Below are 10,694 nucleotides of genomic sequence, written 5' to 3'. Positions count from 1 at the left end.
TTATAATTTTCTGCATACAGGGCTTTTGTCTCCTTAGGTAGGTTTATTCCTAGATATTTTATTCTTTTTGTTGCAGTGGTAAATGGGAGTGATTTCTTAATTTCATTTTCAGATTTTTCATCATTAGTGTATAGGAATGCAAGAGATTTCTCTGCATTAATTTTGTATCCTCCTACTTTACCAAATTCATTGATTAGCTCTAATAGTTTTCTGGTAGCATCTTTAGGATTCTCTATGTATAGTATCATGTCATCTGCAAACAGTGACAGCTTTACTTCTTCTTTTCCGATTTGGATTCCTTTTATTTCTTTTTCTTCTCTGATTGCTGTGGCTAGAACTTCCAAAACTATGTTGAATAATAGTGGTGAGAGTGGGCAACCTTGTCTTGTTCCTGATCTTAGTGGAAATGGTTTCAGTTTTTCACCATTGAGGATGACGTTGGCTGTGGATGTCATATATGGCCTTTATTATGTTAAGGAAAGTTCCCTCTATGGCTACTTTCTGGAGGGTTTTTATCATAAATGGGTGTTGAATTTTGTCGAAAGCTTTCTCTGCATCGATTGAAATGATCGTATGGTTTTTCTCCTTCAATTTTTTAATATGGTGTATCACGTTGATTGATTTGCGTATATTGAAGAATCCTTGCATTCCTGGGATAAACCACACTTGATCATAATGTATTTAATGTTTTTAATGTGCTGTTGGATTCTGTTTGGTAGTATTTTGTTGAGGATTTTTGCATCTATGTTCATCAGTGATATTGGCCTGTAGTTTTCTTTCTTTGTGACATCGTTGTCTGGTTTTGGTATCAGAGTGATGGTGGCCTCGTAGAATGAGTTTGGGAGTGTTCCTCCCTCTTCTATATTTTGGAAGAGTTTGAGAAGGATAGGTGTTAGCTCTTCTCTAAATGTTTGATAGAATTCGCCTGTGAAGCCATCTGGTCCTGGGCTTTTGTCTGTTGGAAGATTTTTAATCACAGTTTCAATTTCAGTGCTTGTGATTGGTCTGATCATATTTTCTATTTCCTCCTGATTCAATCTTGGCAGCTTGTGCATTTCTAAGAATTGTCCATTTCTTCCAGGTTGTCCATTTTATTGGCATAGAGTTGCTTGTAGTAATCTCTCATGATCCTTTGTATTTCTGCAGTGTCAGTTGTTACTTCTCCTTTTTCATTTCTAATTCTATTGATTTGAGTCTTCTGCCTTTTTTTCTTGGTGAGTCTGGTTAATGGTTTACCAATTTTGTTTACCTTCTCAGAGAACCAGCTTTTAGTTTTATTGATCTTTGCTGTTGTTTCCTTCATTTCTTTTTCATTTATTTTTAATCTGGTCTTTATGATTTCTTTCCTTCTGCTAACTTAGGGGTTTTTTTGTTCTTCTTTCTCTAATTGCTTTAGGTGCAAGGTTAGGTTGTTTATTTGAGATGTTTCCTGTCTCTTAAGGTAAGATTGTATAGCTATAAACTTCCCTCTTAGAACTGCTTTTGCTGCATCCCGTAGGTTTTGGGTCGTCGTGTCTCCATTGTCATTTGTTTCTAGGTATATTTTTTGATTTTCTCTTTGATTTCTTCAGTGATCACTTCGTTATTAAGTAGTGTATTGTTTAGCCTCCATGTGTTTGTTTTTTTTAGAGATCTTTTCCTGTAATTGATATCTAATCTCATTGCGTTGTGGTCAGAAAAGATACTCGATACAATTTCCATTTTCTTAAATTTACCAAGGCTAGATTTGTGTCCCAAGATATGATCTATCCTGGAGAGTGTTCCATGTGCACTTGAGAAAAATGTGTATTCTGTTGTTTTGGGATGGAGTGTTCTATAAATATCAATTAAGTCCATCTTGTTTAATGTATCATTTAAAATTTGTGTTTCATTATTTATTTTCATTTTGGATGATCTGTCCATTGGTGAAAGTGGGGTGTTAAAGTCCCCTACTATGATTGTGTTACTGTTGATTTCCCCTTTTATAGCTGTTAGTATTTGCCTTATGTATTGAGGTGCTCCTGTGTTGGGTGCATAAATATTTACATCGTTATATCTTCTTCTTGGATCGATCCCTTGATCATTACGTAGTGTCCTTCTTTGTCTCTTGTAATAGTGTTTATTTTAAAGTCTATTTTATCTGATATGAGAATTGCTACCCCAGATTTCTTCTGATTTCCATTTGCATGTAATATCATTTTCCATCCCCTCACTTTCAGTCTGTATGTGTCCCTAGGTCTGAAGTGGGTCTCTTGTAGACAGCATATATATGGGTCTTGCTTTTGTATCCATTCAGCCAGTCCGTGTCTTTTGGTGGGAGCATTTAATCCATTAACATTTAAGGTAATTATCGATATGTATGTTCCTATTCCCATTTTTAATTGTTTTGGTTTTATTATTGTAGGTGTTTTGCTTCTCTTTTGTTTCTTGCCTAGAGAAGTTCCTTTAGCATTTGTGTAAAGCTGGTTTGGTGGTGCTGAACTCTCTCAGCTTTTGCTTGTCTGTAAAGCTTTTAATTTCTCCATCAAATCTGAATGAGATCCTTGCTGGGTAGAGTAATTTTGGTTGTAGGTTTTTCTCCTTCATCACTTTAAATATGTCCTTCCACTCCCTTCTGGCTTGCAGGGTTTCTGCTGAAAGATCAACTGTTAACCTTATGGGGATTCCCTTGTGTGTTATTTGTTTTTCCCTTGCTGCTTTTAATATGTTTTCTTTGTATTTAATTTTTCATAGTTTGATTAATATGTGTCTTGTCCTGTTTCTCCTTGGATTTATCTTGTATGGGACTCTTCATGCTTCCTGGAATTTATTAACTATTTCCTTTCCCATGTTAGGGAAGTTTTCAACTATAATCTCTTCATATATTTTCTCAGTCCCTTTCTTTTTCTCTTCTTCTTCTGGGACCCCTATAATTCGAATGTTGGTGTGTTTAATGTTGTCCCAGAGGTCTCTGAGACCGTCCTCAGTTCTTTTTTTTTCTTTTTTCTTTATTCTTCTCTGCAGTAGTTATTTCCACTATTTTATCTTCCTGGTCACTTATCCGTTCTTCTGCCTCAGTTATTCTGCTATTGATCCCTTCTAGAGTTTTTTTTTTTTTTTTTTGTGGTACGCGGGCCTTTCACTGTTGTGGCCTCTCCCGTTGTGGAGCACAGGCTCCAGATGCGCAGGCTCAGCGGCCATGGCTCTTGAGCCCAGCTGCTCCGCGGCATGTGGGATCTTTCCGGACCGGGGCACGAACCCGTGTCCCATGCATCAGCAGGTGGACTCTCCAGGGAGAGTCCACTGTACCACCAGGGAAGCCCTAGAGTATTTTTAATTTCATTTATTGTTGTTGATCTTTGCTTGTTTCCTCTTTAGTTCTTCTAGGTCCTTGTTAAATGGTTCTTGCATTTTCTCTGTTCTGTTTCCAAGATTTTGGATCATCTTTACTATCATTATTCTGAATTCTTTTTCAGGTAGACTGCCTGTTTCCTCTTCATTTGTTAGGCCTGGTGGGTTTTTACCTTACTCCTTCGTCTACTGTGTGTTTTTCTGCCTTCTCATTTTGCTTATCTTACTATGTTTGGGGTCTCCTTTTCTCAGGCTGCAGGTTCGTAGTTCCCATTGTTTTGGTGTCTGTCCCCAGTGGCTAAGGGTGGTTAGTGAGTTGTGTAGGTTTCCTGGTGGAGGGGACTAGTGCCTTTGTTCTGATGGATGAGTTTGGATCTTGTCTTTCTGGTGGGCAGGTCCACATCTGGTGGTGTGTTTTGGGGTGTCTGTGGCCTTATTATGATTTTAGGCAGCCTCTCTGCCTATGGATGGGGCTGTGTTCCTGTCTTGCTAGTTGTTTGGCATAGGATGTCCAGCACTGTAGCTTGCTGTTCGTTGAGTGAAGCTGGGTGTTGGTGTTGTGATGGAGATCTCTGGGAGATTTTTGCCGTTTGTTATTACGTGGAGCTGGGAGGTCTCTTGTGGACCAGTTTCGTGAACTTGGCTCTCGCATCTCAGTGGCACATCCCTGACATCTGGCTGGAGCACCAATAGACCGTCCTCCACATGGCTCAGAATAAAAGAGAGAAAGAATAGAAAGGAAGGAAGGAAGGAAGGAAGGAAGGAAGGAAGGAAGGGAGAAAGAAAGAAGATGAAATAAAATAAAGTAAGATAAAATAAAGTCATTAAAAAATAATTAAGAAAAAAATTTTAAAAAGTAAAAAAACGGACGGACAGAAACCCTAGGACAAATGGTGAAAGGAGAGCTATACAGACAAAATCTCACACAGAAGCATACACATGCACACTCACAAAAAGAGGAAAAGGGGAGAAAATAATCTGTCTTGCTCCCAAAACCCACCTCCTCAATTTGGGATGATTCGTGGTCTATTCAGGTATTTCACAGATGCAGGGTACATAACGTTGATGGTGCAGATTTAATCCGCTGCTCCTGAGGCTGCTGGGAGAAATTTCTCTTTCTCTTCTTTGTTCTCACAGCTCCCGGGGTTCAGCTTTGCATTTGGCCTGCCCTCTGCATGTAGAGCGCCTGAGGGCATCTATTCTTCACTCAGACAGGACGGGCTTAAAGGAGCCGCTGATTTGGGGGCTCCGGCTCACTCAGGCCGGGGGGAGGGAGGGGTATGGATGCGGGGCGAGCCTGCGGTGGCAGAGGCCGGCGTGATGTTGCACCAGCCTGAGGCGCGCCGTGCATTCTCCCGGGGAAGTTGTCCCTGGACCCCGGGACCCTGGCAGTGGCACGCTGCACAGGCTCCCCAGAAGGGAGGTGTGGAGAGTGACCTGTGCTCGCACACAGGCTTCTTGGTGGCGGCAGGAGCAGTGTTAGTGTCTCATGCCCATCTCTGGGGTCTGTGCTGATAGCCGCGGCTCACGGCCGTCTCTGGAGCTCCTTTAAGCAGCGCTCTTAATCCCCTCTCCTCACGCACCACGGAACAAAGAGGCAAGAAAAAGTCTCTTGTCTCTTCGGCAGCTCCAGACTTTTCTCGGACTCCCTCCCGGCTAGCTGTGGCACACTAACCCCTTCAGGCTGTGTTCTCGCCGCCAACCCCAGTCCTCTCCCTGCACTCCAACTGGAGCCCAAGCCTCAGCTCCCAACGCCGCCCGTCCCAGCGGATGAGCAGACAAGCCTCTCGGGCTGGTGAGTGCTGGTCGGCACTGATCCTCTGTGTGGGAATGTCCCCGCTTTGCTCTCCGCACCCCTGTTGCTGCGCTCTCCTCCGCGGCTCCAAAGCTATCCCCCTCCGCCACCCGCAGTCTCCGCCCGCGAAGGGGCTTCCTAGTGTGTGGAAACCTTTCCTCCTTCACAGCTCCCTCCCACTGGTGCAGGTCCCGTCCCTATCCTTTTGTCTCTGTTTATTCTTTTTTCTTTTGCCCTACCCAGGTACATGGGGAGTTTCTTGCCTTTTGGGAGGTCTGAGGTCTTCTGCCAGTGTTCAGTGGGTGTTCTGTAAAAGTTTTTCCACGTGTATATGTATTTCTGATGTATCTGTGGGGAGGAAGGTGTTCTCTGCGTCCTACTCTTCCGCCATCTTCTCCTGTCTCCTGTGTAGTAAATTTAATTCAGTATACTTTGCCTTCATAGATTTTTTTCTCTGCACTCTTACTAATGAAAAATTTTAAAGATTTTCTTCTATAACTTTTCTTAAATTTCTAAAAGTTTTCCTTTCCCTTCTTGGTGTTTAATAGACTAGGATTGATTTTTTTGGTGGGCTTTAAGTAAAGGATATACTGTTTTGTGTTTGGATAAGCTATTTTACAAGCAACATTTCTTGAACGTGTATATCTTTTCTTGTCCCCTGGCATGGGGTATCACCTCAGAGTATACCAAATACACATATCTTTCATATGTTACTCTTTTATAATTTGTTCTTTTTTACTATTTCCTCTTTTTTAAGTCTTGGAAATGATTTTTAGGAGAAATGCTCCTCACACTATTTATACTCTTGTGAAATATCCTCCCCTTGAGTGTGGGATGTATTTAATAACTTCTAGAATGCAGCAGAGGTTATTAGGTTGTAAAAGGTCAGGGGCATCTCTTTTGGGCACTCTTTCTCACTCACAGATTCCTCACTCAAGGGGAAATAATCTGCATGTTGTAGGGAACTTTAGGGAGAGCCCTTGGAAAGGAACTGATGGCTCCAGCCAATAGCCAGTGATGGTTTCTTAAGTGAGATTGGAAGTGAGATCTTCTTCCCGTTGAATCATGAGATAACTGCAGCTCCAACCAAAATTTTGCTTGTAGCAATTAAGAGATAACTGAGGCTTTTAGGCACCCAGCTAAACCATTCCTGGATTCCTGAGCTGAAGAAACTGTGGAATTATAAATGTTTGGTGTTTTAAGCTGTTAAATTTGGGGGTAATTTGTTACCCAGCAAATATAACAAATACAACCCCCATCCTTCTTTACTTACAACCACAACCTTGATATTCAAAGTGTAGTCCTTGGAACAGCAACATCCAGGATTTTTTTAGAAATGCGGAGTCTCAGGCCCCTCCCACAACCTACTAAATCAGAGTCTGAATTTTAATAAATTCCCCATGTAATTTTTAAACTAATAAAAATTGAGATGTTATAGTCTAGAAAGAATTGTTCTTTTAATCAGAGGTAGGGAATAGTTATCAAAAAATGATTGCTGATAAATAACAGAAAAGACTATTGGTAATAACTAAAATCTCTTAGAAAAGAAGGATTAAGATTGGGCAAAAGCATGCTACAGAAAAAAATTTCCTGGAGATATGAGAATCTCACATCATTAATTACTAGCCATATGGAATTTGAACTTTGAAATTCAAAGAAGCAACAATGATGAAATCATTGGTTTACTTTCATAAGAAGTGAACTTTGACAAGATAAATGATAGGGAAAAATAAATAGAAAAGCTTTTGATGAAAAGCTTTGACCATTTTACTGTGACAGCCAACATTTAAATGTGTTATATCCCATTATGACATGAACTACAAACCATTACTCTCCAAGTATGTTGTGCCAATGTATTTTTCTTAATAACAACCTAATCAATTTTGAGGTATTTTTGGTGTTCTCTTTTTCTTAATTCAGAAGAATTGCCTATTGTGGGAACTTATAAGTAAATAACTTGCTTAAATATAGGCCTTGCCTTCAATCTGGAACAATTCCTCAGTCTCTTCTTGACTTTCATATTTTCAATAAACTAGTTATTTTGTAGAAATGTTCCTCAATTCGATTTGTCTGATGTATCCTTATGATTAGATTCAGGTAGTGTCTGTTTCTCAGGATATCATGATGCTGTGTTTCTAATTGAATCCTGGTTGGTGGCATACAATTTCAATGTGTTCTACTACTGCTGAGGTTAACTTTGATCACTTGAGGAAGGTGATGTCTGCCAGGCATTATGAAGTTACTCTTTTACCTTTTGAAATAAATAAGTACTTCATGGTATAGTGTCTTGAGACCTTGTGTATACCTTCAGACTTTCATTTTATTTATTTATTAAATTTAATACGGACATATGGATTTTAATTTTATTTGATGAGTTTTAAGTCTTTACTATTATTCGTTTTGACTGTCAAGTTGTCTCTGGTTTGGCCAGTAGGAGCCTTTTCAATAATGGCATATGATTTTCTTACTTTTTAAGCACTTCCTTCCTTTCTTGAATAAGAAAGTATTTCAGGCTCATCAGGTACTTTCCCTGCTCCAACCTTGGAATCGGCCCTTTCTCTAATGAGCTCTCATTCCCTTTAGTGAGAATGGTGTTTAGACACCAATATTTGGGAACCAGATGTGTTTATTTCTATTGCCATGTTCTGCTAACAGGCAGTGAGAATTCTGGCTCCCATTATTCTCCATATATTGAATTTTGAAATCAATCTCCATATATTTTACCAACCTCCTGTCACTGTCACCACATCTTAGTCCCTGGCCACAGTGTGGAACCTACACCTCCTCACTGTGCTTGGATTCCAACACCTCACCCTTCTATAAGTGCCCTCTATATTTAGTCACCAAAACCATGTTTGGAGACATGCCTGGGACACCTGCCCACACATGGACTCCCTCGTCTCTTTACGTAAGCTCTAAACTCTACGTTGGGTTGGTTCTCACACCATCCACCACTCCTTCATGGATACTCTTCTCATTTCACTCATAATTTGCTACCTGGATGTGTCACCCTCCTTACTCTGCTCATGCCAGAACCCCACTCCTCCTCCACACTGACAGATTCTCACTCTTGCTCAGGTTACTTCTCTCCTGGGCCAATGCCCACCTCACCCTATTTTGACACCCTATACCAGCCCCCCTTGCTTAGCATTAAAAATGTCTTTTGGGCTGAATTGTCTGGAAAGGAAAAGAAGGGGAAAGGAAGAAAAGGGGTAAAGGAAAAGGAAGAGACAATACACTTTTATCAAACTACTCTTTTGCTAGATCAACCAGAGCTATTTTATTCTTTGCAAATAAGAAACCTGACTAAAATACACTGTAAGAAAGAACTTCCATTCAGGGAAGGCCTTTTGTAGGCAATTTATACAGCTGCTGAAGAAATAAGCCAGCTATCTCTACTATATCCTATGTTCTAAAATCCACCCCCTATTTTTATAACAGATAATCAATGAACAACAGATATTTGAAGAGATATGATAACATGATAAAAAAAACAGACAAAGCTAAATAGAAAACATGACCTCAGAGGAAACAAAGTGAAAAACGAAGAAGATAATTTTTTAAATCTAATTTGTGACTGTGGAGACAGTTAAGGAAATATTGTATACATAAAACCAGAGCAAGGTGCTATGAGGGAGGAAGGGAGGGAGGAAAGATGGGATGGAGGGAGGGAAAGGAAAAGAAGGAAAGAAAGGAAAAAGGAGGGAGGTAGGGCCACCTCCTAGAGCTTTAACGAAAACAAGTCATTGGTCTCCTCAGTTCTCTGATGGCTAAACATTTTTGGAATTCTTATATTCTTATTATTTTTCCTCAGCCAGTAGAGAGCTGGGGCAATGATCAAGTCCTCCCTTCAGAGTATGCATATACTCTCTTTACATGTAATACATATGTATGTGTATGGTTTTTACCTCTATGACCTTTGTACATGAAGACAATGTGGCCCAGCGGTAAAGAATGCAAACTGGAAGCTGGAGTCTGGCTGCCTGGGTTTGAATCTGCTCTGCCTGTGGTAGCTATGTGACCTAGGCAAGTTACTTAACCTCTCACTGTAACTTGGCTTCCTCATCTATAAAGTGGGGATGACCACAGAATTGTAATAAAGATTAAATGGCAATATCAGTAAAGCACTCAGATGAATGCTTAGAATGTGACAAGTTCTGTTTTATTATTATAACAATATTTATTTTACGTATACATCTGCTACACATTTGCTCTACATGTTTAAAATTACGCATACAATAGAACCTCTTAAAAGATATCCTAAAACATCAATGCAAATTGAAGTTCTTGTATTTTATTCCTACATGCTGGAGGCCATCTTGCACAAGCCCTGGGATGACTGTCATTTGGCAACTGGTGATGTAGAGCAGTAGCATATGGGAATCCAGTGAGATGGGTACCACCAAGGGATTCTGGGAAATGAATAGGAACAGGCTAAGAATGCAGGCAAGAACTCTGTATCACAAGTATAAGCCGCCAGTATCAAGAAGACCTGTACCTGGATTAGTTTCTTTTACGATAACGTGTTTCCTATGAGGAGAGGGACAGATTGTCAGGCTTGACTCACCTTGGGCATATAGGTGGATGAAAGAGGAGAGATTAGAAGTAATAAGGAGGTGAAGGGGTGGAAAAGAGGAATCTTCTGGTAAGAGAAACTTGACTGACATATCTGTTACCTCCCATGTGGTAGAAACTGTGCTGAGTGATGTTTCACACATCTCTTTGGACACTCACAGCAACCCTGTGAGATTGGTTTTGTTTTTCCCATATATATATATATATTTGAGGAAGTTAAAATATTTTTCCAAGATGGCACAGCTCATAAAGACCTGCGCCAAAGATATAGTTTGAACTCAACTTGCCTAATTCCTTGTCTACCATATTTTCATCACACCCAACAGTAAACTCCCTATTTTGTTTGATTACATTAGAGTAATATTCTCTCTCACACACACATACACACATGCTTATAAATTATGGTTTCATTGAGCATTTAATTATTCTTAAAAATTTTTACTTTTCATCATTTCTAGTAAACAATGGTGGATATATGATGGTTTTATAATTAATTGTTATTGTTGGATTCACTTAATTTGTAGTATATTTCCCTTGCTATTCATTTGAAACCATCTTATGTCTCAACATTCAGTGCATTCAACTTTGAATTAGAAAGTATTGGTTCTTAACCTTATTTTGGGACTTTGTCTTGTCATAAAATCATAAAATCTCTCTCTCTCATACACACACACACACACACACACACACACACACATAATTTTAGTTGAGAAAAATGTTGAGACAAACTTGGGCTGTTAATGGAAAATAGTATTAGAAATAGTTTTAAATTACATCTGTTTAATTTATCATCTCTCTCACAAACCCCTGGATTCTTTTGGTTTCAAATGATGGTCATTTGCTTAAGGAAAGGGCTGATCAAGAAGGAGGAAGGGGCTTCCCTGGTGGCGCAGTGCTTAAGAGTCCGCCTGCCGATGCAGGGGACACGGGTTCGTGCCCCGGGGCCCTTGAGCCATGGCCGCTGAGCCTGCGCATCTGGAGCCTGTGTGTCCAGAGCCTGTGCTCTGCAGCGGGA

This window comes from Leucopleurus acutus, assembly GCF_964270905.1.
Source record: "Leucopleurus acutus genome assembly, chromosome: 4".
NCBI lineage: Eukaryota > Metazoa > Chordata > Mammalia > Artiodactyla > Delphinidae > Leucopleurus > Leucopleurus acutus.
The sequence above is the reverse complement of the archived record's forward strand: the minus strand, read 5'-3'. Positions refer to the sequence as shown.